The 18,886-nt window shown below is 33.8% G+C and overlaps 1 protein-coding gene and 1 long non-coding RNA gene across 3 annotated transcripts in view; one reads left to right on the plus strand and one right to left on the minus strand.

The window, feature by feature from the left end:
* The window catches only part of bs (serum response factor blistered), a 225,296-nt gene that overhangs the window by 61,357 nt on the left and 145,053 nt on the right, over window positions 1-18,886 (minus strand). The gene's annotated exons all lie outside the window — the stretch shown is intronic.
* LOC141405264 (uncharacterized) overlaps window positions 7,453-18,886 on the plus strand; it is a 73,882-nt gene continuing 62,448 nt past the window's right edge. The window contains exon 1 of the long non-coding RNA XR_012413172.1: window positions 7,453-7,599. This is a non-coding gene — a long non-coding RNA (uncharacterized lncRNA). The remainder of the gene's footprint in view (window positions 7,600-18,886) is intronic.

Genomic DNA, 18,886 nt, shown 5'->3' on the forward strand with positions numbered 1-18,886 from the left:
AGTGAGTTTTATGTTCTCTCAGCAATTCGTGACTTTTTAGTGACCCTTTTTCTGTAAAAATGCGATAATTGTCTAATATAAAATAACAATTACATTGTTATCTTATTTGCATTGTACCCAGTCACAATATGGGGACTTGTATTTAGATAAAAATATGACTCATGTTGTTTTACAAAAATAAATTACACTGGTAACAGGTTGCAAAATGTAATGCAGGCAAATAACAATTCTATAAACTAATAACGACTAACTAATTATCATCTTGTGCGAAGGAACTTTTCGGTTACTTGATTTAGATTCAAAAGAGATTGCTTGCATATATTTTTAGAATTAACACCACAACAGGTCAACAATAACAAAACAAAGGAATTTAAAAAAAGAAAAAAAAATATTTATTCTTTTTTATTTACTTTTTTTAGTATTTTTATTGTTATTATATCTACGTACATATGTCTTTTAGCCTACATTAATCAAACCCCTTGCATTCACAAAGGAACACTAACTAATAAAAGTAAATTACTACGCAGTTTGGTGTCTTTTACGCAGCATAGAGCACGAGGAAAAGCACTTTCCTGTTTTTTAATGAATTTTTGTCACACTTAAATCATTATAACATAACCATTTCTTACCCGATTTTTAAAAATTATGTTCGAAAGACAGGTTTTTCACCTTTTAAATAGAAAATAAGCTGTAAAAGTCCATTTGTGGAAAAAAGAAGTTATGTCCGTTTTAAGTTGAAAATCCAAGAAACCCCGCTTTTCACTACATTTACCGTTTTAAAATCAAACAAGTAAGAACAGACTATAGTCGGACGGGGCCGACCATGTGATACCCTATACCACTATCCCTGTGCACTAGCTTTCCGGGCTAGCTGTTATAAGATGTGCATTAGAAATTTTACCAATTTTCACACAAAAGTTTTGATCAATTTAACCCGCTAAATATTATCCGATCATACCGTTGACTTGCACGCTACTTCTTCATCTCAAACCAAAACTACGTTTAAAATTTCGCGCCGATCGGACTATTATTGCGACCTACAGAGCGGCTACAAAATCGAGCAAAAATTTTGTTTTTGGTCCATTTCATCCCTTTAACATTTCACGATCATCGCCAAAAACTAATCAGTTCTATTCTGGTCCAAACCCGACCTCCATACTAAATTTCGTGACAATCGGTCCATAATTGCGGCCTCTAGCTTGATTACAATTTTTAATGGACGGACAGACGGACGGACGGACGGACGGACGGACACACATCGCTAAATCGCTTTATCTCGTCGAGATATGAAGTTTGGTATACCACATGAGGGGTCTACGACGAATATTTCGCGGCGTTACATGAATTTTTGGGAAAACAAACTTATTATACCCTTTTCCACATTGTGGTATAGGGTATAAAAACCGAAGTGACCCAAAGAAACCAAAGGTATTTTCGTCTTCCATGGACTCCCACAATACCGAATTTATGCATCAGAACCCCTGCAAATTTTCACTGTAGCACAGTGTTTTTATTATCTTTTCTAATGGCTTAAGACTGGAGTATTCCCCCATTGGCTTAACTTCATCATTACTTTCTTTATAGAGAGTAATGTTTACAAAACGCACAAAATGACAGCTTGCAAAATTTACTGATCGCTACCAATATCATTATCAATTGGCTTTTCAGTTTTTGAAATGATGATTTTTCTAGTGAAAACCTGAACTCTTTAAGCATCGAGTATTGTCATGTTAATGAGAATGATGCTCACTTTTCGGCTTTCACAAAAAAACACCAGAACAAAATATTTGCATGCTGGCAGCACGATTCAACTAAGAACTCATTTTTTAATTATTTTAGCATTTTGTATTTTTTAGTTTATTTTTTGAGATTTGACCACTTTTTCATTTTTGTTTTTTATCTATATATATAAAAAAGGATGATGTTAGTTACTACGCTTACAACTCAAGAACGGCTGAACAGATTTTGACAATTCGCACCAATTCGGAATGGTCTCATGGCAGAAAAGGATAAAACCTAAAAAAATCGCGAAAATCTGCGAAAATTTTGCAAAAAAATGTTTGACACATTTTTATGTAGCTTCGTGTTAGGAGTATACCGTGACACTTTTTTTTACAGGTTTTGGTGAAATTGTATATGCACCAACTGTCAGGGTCCATTGTACTACTCTGTTTTGTCAATTTTTAAAAGTTGTATAGACATTTTTTATTAACAATCAAATCGATTTTCATTTATTTTTAAGCGTCTTTTTAGAAAATTAACAGGGAAAACTTTGTTAAAAAGAGGGAGTTTAGTTTAGAGTTTGTAAAGATTTTTAGTGGCTTCGGTCAGATTCCGATTAAAAAGATGAAAATGAAAACGCTGGAAATGGTTTCCACAGTTTTGGGGAAAAAAGTACAAAATCCACAAAATTGGTGGGTTATTAGAAAAATCTAGAGCTCAGAGGTAATTTAATTGGAAATGAGGTTGTGGCATATATGGTATAATGGGGAGGGTGTGCCACGTTTTTGTTCAAAATGTTCCAATTTCAACACTGTTAAATTTTTTTTCAAATATTATTTTTGGAAAAAATATAAGCATATCTTGGCTATAAGTTTTGATATATAAATGTTTATAATTTTGTTTTTAAAATATAATTTTTGAGAATTTACAAAATGTCTAAAAATTGGCCAATCCGCCCCACCTCACCCAAGGGGCAGCTTTGTCACCGACGTGGATACCTACGCCAAGGGACTCTAAATATTCATTTACCATACTTCTTCCTTAAATATCAAAATTTTACAATAAAGGGACGTTTTATCTATTGAAAAATCAAAAATTATACTAAAATTGAAGACAAGAAACAGATCCTAGAATTCAATTGAAGTTGGTATGTTGAATTTCGATACAAAAGATATAATATTACGTCAATACGACAAATTTCTCACATTAACCCACCCCACCCCATCCTGGCATAGGCGCCCCAACCTGTTTCATAATATGAATAATCTTGGCATTTATAATTATTTTTTTATACAAATTAATTGGATTTCAATTCTGTAGGAATTGTCTTTTAACGGTATAAAATGTATTTTGGATATCACCAAAGGCAAACCAGATGTAACAAAATATACCTACCATGAACTTTTTTCGCAATACCCTGAAAAACACAATACTGCTTGCATCCTCAATCATATATTTGATACAAATGCCAGCTTTTGGGATATGATAGATCATCGCTAAACTCACAATTTTCCTTTTAACGGTATTTTTGTAGCATTTGTAGTTTTCAAGAAAATCTGCGGTGGCACAGCCGCCCCATAATACCATACATATGTATACTTTTGAACCGTAAGTAAAAACATCTTCGAAAGATGAACTTCCGATTTATGTCGTATAAAATTTGAGCAGTACCAGGTATATATTGATACCCCCACTGAAAATCAGTTTAGTTCCCGCACAGCTGGAACGCAATTGCTAATGGTCAAATACATACGTATGTATGTATATCGAAAAAGTATGATATTCAAATTGGAAAGAAACAAGTAAGAAAGTATCAGTCAGCTGTATCCTCAGCCTTTGACCAAAAACAAGAAATAAGCAAACACATATTTTAAACAGCGAGTTTAAACCAAGTTTGGAAAAAATTTTTGAAAAATTTGAGAGTTATCCTTCATACTAGCAGTTTAAGCATGTACCGGCAGGGTGTCATGGACTTACTCCGGAAAATAATTGTACCGTTGTAATAGGAATGGTGAAAACAAGCTTCTGCAAAAAAAAAAAATCAAATAGATCCGAGACGAGTCCTCAAAGTCCACTTTTCCCAAATTTTGTGTGGGAGGTACCCGAAGGACTGGACTGGGTGAAATAATACGATATGCAAAGTTTGGACCAATCAGAAACTCCCTGCGAGAGTTATCTTCAGGATTTGGCAGTTTAGATGATGCCGTCAGGGTTTCTTGGAGTTTTTAGGCCAGTATCTCAGGGAGTATGGACTGCTGAAAAAAATATCAAAACTATCTGAGAGAAGCTCCTAAACTTCATTTATGGTGTGTGGTAGGTACACGAAGGAGTAGATTGATATGGTCCATATTCAAACCCGATCTATATACGGAAGGAGTAATCCGATTTGCAAAGTTTGGACCAAATCGATTGCGCCCTTTTGTGGGGGAGGTACCCGAAGGAATGGAATGGAGGTACCCGAAGGAATTCGAAAGTTTGGGCAAGGTTTTTCGAAGTTCAAAATTCGGTTCGGTTGATCCGTTCGAGAGTTATCGTGCACACCAGCCAGACACTCCAGCCAGTAGGAGGTACTGATAAGAAGAAAACCATTGATTATGAAACGAATGGGGGCGTTACGATACTGCTTTGTTTCAAATGTGCGTCGCAAAATATGTTATTTGCTTAATAAATATATTTTAGTCCCGATTTACAGTTGCCCAATTGTCAGTTTATGGGACAGAGATTCGAGGAAAATAGAAACACTTTGCCTCTCAGTAGCCTCTTTCTTCGATAAACTGACAATTATAGAAAGTACGATTGTCTAATGGGCATCTGCGTCAAAGATCGTCCTAAATAGTTCAAAACAAAGAAATATTTGCAATTGAACTCGACAACAAAGCCATCGACTTCAGTAATAATTCTAACAGACCGCGAGACGAAGTTCGCCGGGTCCCCTAGTAACTTTCTACACGCAGAGAAAAAAATATGTTTGATCCAACAATATTCCAAGAGCAAAATATGTATTGTTAACATATTGTTGGATTCCTCATGTAGTATTGTAAATCCAAAAATAGTTTGTGTCAACTGAACAATATTTCTCTCTTTTCTTCGAAAATTTGTTTCTCTTCTCTCGCTATTCGATGCCGTGTTGAAAAAACAATTTTGGTGAGTTGTGGTGTGTTTGTATGACATGCTGCCTTTACCTTTGTTTTTGTGTGTATGTGAGACTCTTGTTTTTATTTGTTTCTGTTTTGTTTCATTCTTCTTTCCTTTTCATGTTTGTTATGGTGTTTAATTATTCCTTATGTTGTGGTGGGTTCTTGTGGCTTTTTGTTTGTCTTTGTTGTCAGCCAATGCAGCAAACCATGTATTGTGTTCATCAATGATTGCAATATTATACGCGACATTTATATCCAAGTTATGCAAAAAGTGTATATGAGAAGTATATGCACTCAAATCAAAAATTTCTGGGCTTTTTGTAAACAAAATTAGATTATGATAGTTCCTACAATCGGTATTGTTAACGATTTTAACAATATTGCGGAAATTCGAAAGTTGTTTTTGTTTTCTATGTTTGGAATAAAAGATGGTATTTTTGAATTTGGATTACAATGTTTGAACAAAACAAATACATTTTTGGAACCAAAACATATATTTTTGTTCCAACAAAAGCGAAAAATATTTTTTCTCTGCGTGTATATATTAAAGTTATAAAAAACAAAAATGAAAAATAGTTAAAATACTCAAAAGCTTAATTCTGACAACTACTCGTACTAGGCCAACATTATGAAAAACTGATGAAAATATCTCTCTTTCCTTTCAAAAGTTACAGAATTTCTGTTCTGAACCACTGTGCGACAAAAATTTCGCAGTGCTAATGGATTTTGGGTAAAAGAAACTTGTGACGCCGTTTCCAAATTGTTAGTAGTAGCCGTTGTAGTAGTAAGTTGAACGAATTTGAATTTAAATAGTCTTAGAAAAACATGCCCCAGAAAACTGATGAGGATTTGTGGGAAAATCCAAAGCACCTTTCCCAAAAGTAAATCTTTTAACAAAAATGAGATAGGTACATATCCAAAAAGTTGCCATTGATAATGATAATTTATGATTGTTCACTCTCTTTAAGTCAAAAACAATATGCCTGGATTGACTATAAACTGTCAAAAAAAAGTTTATAATTGGTTGAAAAGCAATGCAGGGATGGAAAATTGCCCCCTGCCTTGCTCATCCTCATGTTAAAATAGTTAGTTTGCATAATGGCAAATAATCAAAAATAACCAATTGTGGTTATTTTTAAACTAGTTGTATGTTACTTTTAAACCAATTTATTTAATTAATTATTGGCTTAAAAATAATATATCATATCGCAAAAATATAACAACAATATCTTCCGTCGGTATATGATTGACAATTTAATACAGTGGCGGTCAATACAATTGCACGTTTTAGCAAAAAAGGAACAGGCGGTACCAAAAAGAAAATGTTTCAAAAAGTTATGGCCTGCTTCACTAAGACGACGATTCGAATTCAAATTACTTCGAACTATAACCAAACTTCAGTTTTTTGAAAAATATTTTATTCATTTTTGTTTTCGGTCAAACAAAAATTGTCTACAATAAAATGAGTTTGGCAGTAATTCGAACGAATTTGAATTCAAATCACCTTAGAGAAACAGTTTTCGCAAGAATGCAAGGATATCCCAAATGATATATATGCCAAAAAAACTTTATTTATTGATAAAAAAAACAAGGATACAATCAAAAATAGCCATTGACCATCCGTTTTTTTTGCGGGAAATGTTTATATGAGGCGCTCAGCGCCAAAACGGCCTAACCCACATGTTAAAAAATCAAAGTGACTATGAAGTTCAAACCACATCCTTTAAATACTACAAAAAAATTCATATTGCTTTGTTTTAGGAGGTAGTATAACCTAGTGTTATATATTGCAATAGGGAGTTGTTTTAGTATTTATTTCAAAAGATTCCGGTTAGATCCTTATAGTCAGTTTTATTTTTTTTTTGACATGTAGGTTAGGCCGTTTTGGCGCTGAGCGCCTCATATATAATTATCTATATTAATCATCATCTGGTGAGCTTTCCAAATCTTTCCAATGATACCGCTCGTTATAACTTCGACAAGTCAGCATTCAGCATTCTGATAAGGGCCTAATCCATACGTTGTATGTATTTTATATTTATTCATAGTTTTTCTATTATATCGTGTTAAAACTTTTAATTTTTTTATTTTTGAAGCAATCATTCATAAATAATTGCAATTTTACTTTAAAAAAATATTTTAGATCCAATTTTCTAAAACGTGAAATTTTGTTTCAAATATATTTATTGGCCTGTATATGTTTTTAATTTTTAAAGGTTTACATAATTGTTTTAAATTGGTTTATACCCCACTGAATATTAAATGCCAACCAACATGCACATACGATACATGCATATAAAGATCAGTACACAGCGACCCTAAAATGGTAATTGGGGAACTCAACGACAAATAACTCACTCTCTTTATTATTTCAATATAGCTTTTATATACGTGTATGTGTGTGACGTAGGGAGGATTTGCTATCAAATCTAATTGGTGCTTAAAACAAGTTTTAGACCCGCCTATTTATCGCACCAATTAAGAGAACGTACCCTACACATTTTCTGCTTCTCTAAGAGTATGGCGAAGCTAGAAACTTATATATTTTACTCTCATACACTCTTTGTTATGAAAACGCAAAAGCAAGCAAATTTCAGTTATACTCATATTTAAAATCTCATATGAACCAGTCATGAATTAAGTATCGTGCGGTATGAACTGAAATTGTTTGTAATGTCTAGTGTTCGGTTGTAAGCAAAAATAAGAAAAGGCTATACAAGCCATTCTAATATAAAATATGGTAAGCAATATACTACGTATTATTCTTGTGAATATCGGTGAAATTGAATAAATATTATTTATAGTAATATTCTCTAAAAAAAGTATATGTGGCCGAGCAAATGGATATTAAAATAAAACACTGATTTTTATGAACGTAAACTAAAAATTATTTTGATAATCCGAAAGGAAAATGTAAATTAGGAATGTATATGAAAAAAATGATGTTTCCAAATGATAATTGCTCATTTATATTTTACTTGTTCAAGCCAAGATCTATTTAACAGGTCACGTAAGTAGCACAACAACAACTATATTTTGGCCGAAAATTCTTCAATATGTCAAAATGTTTGTTTACGTTTTCATACAATTTATTCACAATAACAAAAATTTTGACACATTGAAACCAATCAGCTCTCCGTTTTACGCCACCTTATAACTTCATCATGGTTCAAGCAAAATTAAAAGAAAAGCCACTTGTACTTCGATTCGACACATAATTAGTGCAATACATACATAAGCTTTAGTGTAATGTACATACAACGTTATGTGCCTACCCCTCAGCGATATGTAGGCAATTTTTCTGCATATTTCAAGAATATTTCCAAGTGCTTGTGACAACATAACTACTATACACTCAGAAAAAGCTATTACAAATGTACCGTTACTTTAAAGGTTGCAGGAAATAGGGAAGTTTTATTACCAAGCTTCATTTATTATTTAGTATTAAACAAGTAAGAACGGAGTTAAGTTCGGTCGGGCCTAACTTCTTATACCCTCCACCACAATTGTATTGAAGAAAATATGAGCAATTAGTAACAACTAAGGAAAATGTTGCAGTACTCTTGAAAGGAGCTCATCGTTGTTCTTTCTATTCTCTGACAAAATACAATACAAAATTACAGCAATCTCGGTTCGAAAATTTGACAAAAACCCCTCGAAATAAATAAAATTGGGCAATATCATACCATGGGGGTTAGACTAAAACCTACATATGTATATGGATAGTTTTTTTGCGAGTAAGTTTTCTATCTTCTGGGAATACAAAAAAGAAAAACAAAAAAAAAAAAAAAAAAAGAATGCTTTCTTAGTGTTTGCAAGGAATGTTTGGTACCTTTTATAATGTTAAACCAAAACTTTCACAATATCGAAAATCCGTGAGTGCCATTCTATGTGGGCTATATAAACCCCTATACCGTCAAATTTGTGGTGGAAAGTTTTACATCCCCAATGAAAACTAAATACCACCGTTTCGGTGGGATATTGAGGCTAAAACCTTCAAAATATCGAAAATTGGGTGGTACCGTTCTATTGGGGCTAAATGAAGACATGTACCTATACCGACAAATTTCAGGCGGATGTGTACACCCCAACGAAGACTAAATACCAAAATTCAGCCATTTCAGGGGGATATTGAGGCCACAACCTTTAAAATACCGGAAATTGGGAGGTGCCGTTTTATGTGAGCTATATGAAGACGTGGGCCTATACCGAAAAATTTCGGGTGGAAAGTTTTGCACCCCCAACGAAGATTAACTACCAAATTTCAGTAGTTTCGGTGGGATATTGAGGACAAAATCTTCAAAATGCCGAACATCGGGAGGAACCGTTCTGTGGGGGCTATATGAAGGCGTTGGCCTAAATCAAAAAATTTCAGGTGGAAACTTTTATCCTCTCAACGAAGACTCAATACCAAATTTCAGCCATTTCAGTGTTATATTGAGGACCAAACAGCACGAAGAGAAAACTTCGTAACAAACCATTGAGCAGCGTCTGTTCCCACATTGGGCGGCTTCAAACAGCGTCTGAACTCCAGAGGAGCGGCTTATAATATAGGACAACTTTAAACCCTTCAGAAGGCAACGGGAAACCACTGAAGTAATTATTTTCCTTGAAAATCATACAATATGCAAAACGAAAACCAAAATACACGGCCCGGTAAAAACAACAAGAAGCTGAAAATTGGAACGTGGAATGTCAGAAGTTTGTACGAAGTTGGAAAATTGAACAATACCATTAATGAAATGAATAAGCTCCAAATTGATATACTTGGTGTCAGTGAAACATGGTGGACAGATAGAGGAGAGTTTAAATCCCAAAATGCTATGGTGTATCACTCAGGAAATATGGATGGAATACACAGGAAAGGTGTAGCTATTGTAGTCAGAAAAGACATAGCTAATAGTGTAGCTGGCTCGATAGCGATGTCAGATAGAATAATGATGATAAAAATCACAGGAAAACCATTAAATTTAAACATAATTCAAGTTTATGCCCCCGCATGTGATGGAAATACCGATGATGTTGAAAACTTCTACAATGACATCAACGAACTGATAAAAATGACGAAATCACATAAAATAACGATTATTCAAGGTGACTTTAATGCCAAAATTGGAAGCGAGAAGGTATATGGTATAACAGGAAAATATGGCTTGGGTGAAAGAAATGATAGAGGAGATACAGTGGCTCCAAGCGAAAGTCGTACACCTAATGAAATTTTTTTAATTGACTTATATCTCCGGCACAAAAAGGGATATGAAGAAAGTATTTACGCAGCTTTATGGTGCACTTAGTCGACAATTTAGAAACACGATATAATAAAATAATCAACCCGTTTATATTGTTATAAAATTAAAATATCTAAAATACTAAGAATTTTAGCACAAAGCGAAAGTCGTACAGCAATTATGAAGACAAAGTATTTGTTAATATAATTAATTCTAGTACATGTTCCTGTTTTTTGTTAAATCCTACGATCGATTTAGTGTAACATCAGTGCTTCTTTACAGTTGAGAGGGTCAATTCTGGAAACTTATATCAGATTAAATGGGAAAGAAGCGTAAAAATTAATTAAAAAATATTTTTAAGAGAAAATGATTTATTCAACTTTACAAAAACAATTTTTTTCGATTCAGCAGATGTCGAAAATTAAAACTGCAAAACTATTCAATACTTTGATATCTACTAATAAGAAAAAAACACATATGAAATATTTAAAATAACTCAAACATTGAATAAATAATATATTTTTGTGGATAGTTTAATACACGAATTGCAAAATGAGATAATTTTTAGTTTCCCGAGACTCTCATCGATTGAGAAAAATATTTGGAAGCTTATTTTTCCAATGTGCAGTCAAATTTTTACAACATAAATATCTTGTCAATTGGTGATAAAAAAGGCGTAAAAAACCTATACATAAATTTATCCAAGAGCGATGTTTAGAAAATCAAAACAATAGCGATTAATGCATAAATTTTCATAAAAGAGTGTAATTTTCATAGATGTAACAAGTTATGTGCGAAACCTGACATTACATTGTGAAAAATACCACAAATTGCTTCATGTCTAATACACGAATAATAGAACATAACGCATCAGTGTATCTGTGAGTGTGTGAGGCTTATCTTTCAGATTTGAATCTTTGTTTTATAATTTTTTTGAAGTTATTGGGAATCGAACTATGGGATTTTATAATTAAAATGAGTTCTTACTACCTGGCGAATAATGTATTGGTCAAGGTAAGCGTTGTTCTTTCTGCCAAAAAACTAACTTCAAGCATAAAAGCTTATTATTTGCGACCACTGGTATTAAATAATTGTTTAAATAACATGCGTTGGCTGGACTGTAGTCCAAGCTTGAAAAATAAATCGTCTGTAGTGGTTCTATAAATGGAAAATGTCTCAGACGACTTATACTTCCAGACATCTTTATAGGACAGATTTTCAAAACAAGCGGCGTCATATTTTAACATACAGCTGTACAAAACTGGTCAAAAATATTCTAAACTGATTGCAGAAATCACCTGAAACCAGAAATATGCGGAGGGATTATTCATATTAATAAATATTTAGTCTTTATAATTTCTGTACGATTTTCGCTTGGTGCTAAAATTCTTAGTATTTTAGATATTTTAATTTTATAACAATGTAAACGGGTAGATTATTTTGTTATATCGTGTTTTTAAATTGTCGACTAAATGCGCTATAAAGCGGCGTAATACTTTCTTCATATCCCTTTTTGTGTCGGAGATATAAGTCAATTAAAAAATTTTCATTAGGTGTACGACTTTCGCTTGGAGCCACTGTAGGCTAATAGAGTTCTGTCAAGAAAATAATCTGACTATTACACTGTGCAACACGAAAATTATTAACCATATTCTGACACCACAGTGTGATAGAATACCAAAAATGAGAAGACACGTGTCTCGCCGTTTTTCCCTATCTCATCAATTTTCGCGGTTATAGGCCTCCAAAGGTTTGAGGCTTTGATGTAAAAAGGGTCATTTAGTCAGGACTATATCTTCCAAACCGTTAGGAAATTTGAATTTATCTCAGAGGCAAAGTTGTAGCTCTTGTCTTAAGGAACAAAAATTGTGAACACATATAACCCATCAAACCTCATCTGCAAGGTCAAAATCGCCATGGTCAAATTTCTTTTAAAAATTTTCTCAAGTTTTGTTATACAGCTTTCAAACCGATCAAATTTGAAGCAAGCAACCAACTACAAAAATGTACCTTAGATCTCAATAAACATATTTCTAGAATATACGAACTCTGTAGAAACGGATCTTAATGGTCAAAATAGCAAAACAATTGGGATTTTTATCCTCTTTTCTACGATTCTGCTCCATAGATATTAAACCGTTCAAAATTCAGGAAAACAATCAAACACAATAGTGTAGCAAAGGCTTCAGTAAATAACTTTCTGGAATATGCGAAATGTCTATGAACGCTTCTTAATGGTAAAAATATCAAAAATCTTTTGAAAATATCCAATTTTTATACTTTTTTCTCCGACTCTGGTCCAAAGATACAGTCAACCCCAAAAATGTACCTAAGATTTCAATATACAACTTTTTAGAACATATAAAGATTCTAGGAATGATTCTTAGGGCTGAAATTCACGAACAATTAACTTTTTTTAACCTTCCCCCTGCTCAGGTTTGGAAATAACAAACTGTTAAAAACTCAAGGAAATTTGAAAGGTTTGTTATTTACGGACCTGAACAGGAAAGAATGATCTAAAATAGTCGAATTTTGAGCGTGAAGAATCGTTCCTAGAATCTTCATTTGTTCTAGAAACTTGTTTGTTGAAATCTAAGGTACATTTTTGTAGTTGACTGTATCCCTAATTTTTGGGCGGTTGCGTATCTTTGGACCAGAGTCGGAGAAAAATGTATAAAAATTGGATATTTTCAAAAGATTTTTGCTATTTTTACAATTAAGAACCGTTCATAGACATTTCGCATATTCCAGAAAGTTGTTTATAGAAGCCTTTGGTACACTATTGTGGTTGATTGTTTTCTTGAATTTTGAACGGCTTAATATCTATGGAGCAGAATCCTAGAAAAGAGGATAAAAATCCCAATTGTTTTGCTATTTTGACCATTAAGATCCGTTTCTACAGAGTTCGTATATTCTAGAAAGATGTTTATTGAGATCTAAGGTACATTTTTGTAGTTGGATGCTTGCTTCAAATTTGATCGGTTTGAAAGCTGTATAACAAAACTTGAGAAAATTTTTAAAAGAAATATGACCATGGCGATTTTGGCCTTGCAGATGAGGTTTGATGGGTTATATGTGTTCACAATTTTTGTTCCTTAAGACAAGAGCTACAACTTTGCCTCTGAGATAAATTCAAATTTCCTAACGGTTTGGAAGATATAGTCCTGACTAAATGACCCTTTTTACATCAAAGCCTCAAACCTTTGGAGGCCTATAACCGCGAAAATTGATGAGATAGGGAAAAACGGCGAGACACGTGTCTTCTCATTTTTGGTGTTCTATCACACTGTGGTGTCAGAATATGGTTAATAAAACATGACTCAAAAAATTACACACAGTGTTACCAACACACTTTTTCGATTACATCCCCGAAGGCTTTACACATGGAAATCGCCACAAGATAATAGAGGAAACATAGTACGGAACCAAAACGATTTTATAATCATCAATAGACGTTTTAGATCCTCTGCGACAAAATGCTCAACCTATCCAGGAGCGGACGTACCCTCAGATCACAACCTACTGATGATGAATATGCGAATAAAATTGGCAGTAATCCGAAAAAAGAAAACATCCCGTAAATTGAACACAGAGAAACTCAACAATCCAACAACAAAAAATGAAATCAAGCACCTCCTTAACCATAAACTTGAAGATATTGATGTGAACGATATGGATAATGTATGGCATAACGTCGAGACAATTTGCAATGTAGCAAACAACTCCATAGGAAACAATACAAAAAAAAAAAAATCAAGAGGAATGGATGACAGATGAAATCATAAAACTTCGAGAAAAACGAAGCAAGTATAAAAACGTAGATTACGAAAAATATTGGGAAATTAATAAGGAAATCCGCGCTGCGACACGGGCTGCAAAAAATGTATTACTGAATCAAAAATGCCGAGAAATTGAACACCTTCAATACATGCATGACGACTTCAACCTACATAAAAAGTTGAAAGAAACGGCAGGAATTTACAGAAAAATATCTCCAGCAATTCTCGTTGATGAAAATAACCAGCCGATCTTCGAAGCAACTGAAAAAAAGAATTTATGGAAAAGATATATTAAACAAATGTTCACAGATGAAAATCGATCAGAAAATATAACCGACTTGAATGCTGACGTCACTGGAACCCCTATTACGAGATCTGAGGTGGAACAAGCTCTACGTCTCTAAAAGACAAGAAAGCAACTGGGCCCGACGAAATCCCTTCAGAAATACTGAAATTAATAGATGGAAATAATATACTATTGATAGTGGAATTACTTAATCACATATATAATACAGGACAATATCCAAATGATTGGCTAATCTCAACCTTTATTGCAATACCGAAAAAATCAAATGCAAAAAAGTGTTGCGACTACAGACTTATTAGCTTGATGTGCCACATTCTAAAATTGTTTCTTAAAACAAGTAAAAAAGTATCAGTCGGCTTTGCCGACAGAGATATACCCTCAGCCTGTGTATATTGAAACAATTTTTTTCCAAAAAACGTATTTTGGGGGTTTTAAAAATTTTGGGCGTTTGAGCCGACAAAAATGTCGATTAGGATTAAAGATCAAAAGCTTTGCGGAGGAGATACTAAAAGGAATGGATCGACATTGACCATTATGGAAGTGGATCTCCACTACATCCACTACATATGGTGCCATAAGGTTTTTTTGCTCCCTTCGGGCTGTTTGCTCAAGAATTATGGACTTGCCCTTGAAAAAACTTGTACTGTCGTAATTGAGGCAGCGAATGCAAGTTGCTTCAACAAAAAAAAAGTGATTGGATATCAGGTCTTAAAGTGAACTTATCCGAAATTTTGTGTGGGAGGTACCGGATGGAGTGGACAAATATAGTCCATATTTGAACCTGATCTATATCTGGTAGATATATTAGGATGTGTAAAGTATGGACCAATTCGGCCGCTCCCTTCAAGAGTTGCCGTACGAACAATTTTCCGAACATTTTTGAGCTTTTGTGGGGGAGGTTCCTGAAGGAGTGGGCCGATATAGCCCATCTTCGAACTTAAACTAAGTTTGGGCAAAATATTACGAAAGCCAAAATTTGAACCGAATCGGTTCATCCCTTCGAGAGTTATCGTGCGCTCCAGCCAGCCAGACAGACGGACGGACATGGCTAAATCGACTCCAAATTGTCTGAAACACATTTCGTCCAAACATACCTGTGGTCTAAAACCATTTTTTCGATGAGGCACATTTTGCCCGTATGAAAGTGTATATACCCTCGTTAGCATAAATGCTGAGGGTATAATTATCCATAAACGGATATATGCCAAATGTGAAGCTGCTATGGGAAACTCTCAATTTGGGTTCAAAGAGGTTATAGGTACCCGAGAACCCCTTCTCTGCATATAAGTTCTTGTTCAGAAATGTAGAGATGTGCAGAAGGACGTTTTTATATGTTTCATTGACTATGAAATGGCTTTTGACAACGTCCAGCACGATAAATTAATGATAATTCTGAGAGACATTGGTATTGAAGAAAAAGAAATAAGATGCATACAAAACCTGTACTGGAATCAGAAAGCCCGGATAGAAGTAAATGGCGAACTAACTGATGAAATATCAATATCTAAGGGGGTCAGACAAGGATGCATCTTATCACCTCTGCTGTTCAACATATACTCACAAAAGATATTTCATGAATCGATAGAAACTGAACGCATAGGTATAAAAGTGCATGGAACATTAATAAATAATATACGTTATGCTGATGACACCACACTAATAGCTGGAAGCCTATCAGGATTGCAAAAACTATTAGATAGACTTACATGCGTAAGCGAGCTATATGGCCTTAAAATTAATATAAAGAAGACAAAATATATGGTAATCAGCAGAAAGGATCAAAATTACAATACAATACTCAAAATAAAAGATGAACGCGTTAAAAACTTTACATACTTGGGAACACTGTTGAACGAACAATGGAACATGTCAAAAGAAATAAAACGTCGTGTGGAGTTAGCCAGAGGTGTTTTCTACAAATATAAGAAAGTTCTTACTAACCATGACTTGAGTCTCTCGACAAAGACCAGATTCGTAAAATGTTATATTTGGTCCACATTATTATATGCAGTAGAGGCGTGGACAATAAAAAAAGCTGATGAGAAAAAACTTGAAGCCTTCGAAATATGGGTATACCGTCACATATTGAAAATACCTTGGACTGCGCGGGTCACAAATGAAGAAGTCTTAAGAAAAATGAATTTGGATCGACAATTGCTGAAATCTGTCAAAATCCGTAAAATTGCATACCTAGGACATCTCATGAGGAACGATAAGTACAAATTTCTCCAGACCTTTATTAAAGGCAATGTTGAAGGAAATCGAGAGTTATCTTGGATTAAAAACATCCAGGATTGGACTGGATACAGTAATGAAAGAAATCTAATACACGCTGCAAGAAATAGAGAACTAATATCACTAACATAACATAAAATGAAGTATATAAAATAAAATGTATATCTATTATATTGTATGATCGCTTTATATCTGAATACCGGATATGCAAATAAAGAAGAAGAAAGGGTTTTCAATGTAACATACAACAATTTCAGAGAAAGCAAGAAGGTGAATTGTAAATTAGATTCTTCAAAACTTCCAACCAAACAAGATTGGACTAGAAGAATATACTTATTATTTGAAAATGAAAAATTAAGTAAGGTTATACACACTTCGCTTTAAAAAAATACCAATTATCGACGGCAATTTTTTATGAATTATTGAGAATTACAAATTATCAGGGTACGAATTATCTCTATTCCACTGTACTTGAATTCAGGGCGTATTTTAAAGGTGGTCACGGTGCTCTTGAATCAAATTTAAATGGAAGGTGCTTACACCTGGGATGTTTTTGCGGATTCTGAAACTACAATGTTCATAGATGTGAAAAATCAAAAAACTAACAAAATCGCCGGAGCGCTTTTTAAATAAATCGCGATTCAAGCTGGCATTTCTATGGGTTATTTTGGTTTTCACGATTTTGCTTAGAAACCGCATGTCCTATCAAAATAAAACTGAAGAAAATGTTGTAGCTATGAAAATTCTCTACAAGATTGATCTTTGCAGTATTTTCGTAGTCTTAACCAATTTTGAGATACTGAAGTTCAAATTGGGACAATGCACTGACTGTATCGCCCCCTTATAAAACAATGTCATGAAGGGTGCGCCTTAACTAAGTTTTAATGAAAACCGCTTACTCAGGGGAAGTTTTTGTGAATTCTGAAACAGCAAAGTTCATAGATGAGAAAAATCCAAAAACAAGAAAAAATCGCTTTAAATCGCGGTCAAAATTCAAATTTTTAGGTGTTTTTTAGGTTTTCACGATTTTGCTTGGAAACCACAAGTCTAATCGAAATGGAGCTAAAGAAAATGTTGTAGCTAAGAAAATTCTCTACAGGATTGACGTTTATGATTTGTTCTCAGGCATTTTTGAGATAAAGAAGCTCAGTTTACATTTTTAGGTTTTTTTTGTTAGGGTTTCGCGATTTTGCTTGAATACGGCAAGTCTTATCGTCATGGGACCTGAGAAAATCTTACAGCTGTGAAAATTCTCTACAAGACTGCCTTATTTAATTTTTCCTAGGTTGTACCATTTTTTATATATATATAAGTTTAAGTTGGGAAATTGCAGTCATGACATTGTTTTATAAGGAGACGATACAGAATTGAATTGAATTGGAATTGTCCCAATTTCAACGTCTATATCTCAAGAGTTGTAAAACCTACGAAAATATCATTAAGGTCAATCATGTAGAGAATTTTGATTGCCTTCCAAGCAAAATCGCAAAAACCTAAACAACCCCTAAAAATGTCAACTTGAATCGCGATTTATTTAAAAAGCGCTCCGGCGTTTTTTCTAGTTTTTTTGATTTTACACATCTATGAACATTGTAGTTTCAGAATCCGCAAAAACTTCCCAGGTGTAAGCAACTTCCATTTAAATTTAATTCAAGAGCACCGTGTGGTTAGAAATGTGTGCCTTTAGAAATGAGAAGGAACATTTATATGAACCGTTCAGTGCACACATCGATAAACTCCACTTTTAAAAAAAATCTTAAATGTAAGTGTTAAAACCCTTGATATAGTCATAACTTTTTATATTTATAATAACTTTCCTGAATAATAAAGATTAGTACTTTTAAATTACAAATAAACAATGGCAAATATACAGATATTCGATGACAAGCATACATTTCATCATCGCGTTTCTCAACTTTTCGTTTTATGAGCCCTGGACGGCTGATATAGGACCAAAATCAGCGTAGGCCTACGAATTTTTAATAAGCAATGCTAATTTATAGAACTTTCGCTCAAATTTGGGGGTGCCTATACAAAGGGTTATATCGAAAAGTGGATCCATATTACCATATCGAAATAGTTGATTGCCGTTCTATGAGGGCTATATAAAGACCCATACTGACAAATTTCTGGTAGATAGTTTTATACCCCCAACGAAGACTAAATACAACATTTCAGCAATTTCGGTGGGATACTTCAAAATACCGAAAATTGGGAGTTACCGTTACATTTTTTCATATATTTTCAAGAACGCGGGTTCAAATCTCAGACGGGCTCAGCCTGTTTTTTATTTTTTTAAATTTTGCCTGTTTGGGCGAAGATCAAAATTTCAAAAAATAAAAAAACAGGCTGAGTCCGGCTGGGATTTGAACCCGCGTCCTTGAAAACATATGAAAAAATGTTGTCACGGCGTGTTAGCGTTCAAAGCCAAACTCATAACTTCAAAGGCTGCGCAAAAAAAACGTTTGTCATGAAGAA

Source organism: Musca autumnalis, unplaced genomic scaffold (assembly GCF_047663935.1).
Source record: "Musca autumnalis isolate F117 unplaced genomic scaffold, ASM4766393v1 scaffold_5, whole genome shotgun sequence".
NCBI lineage: Eukaryota > Metazoa > Arthropoda > Insecta > Diptera > Muscidae > Musca > Musca autumnalis.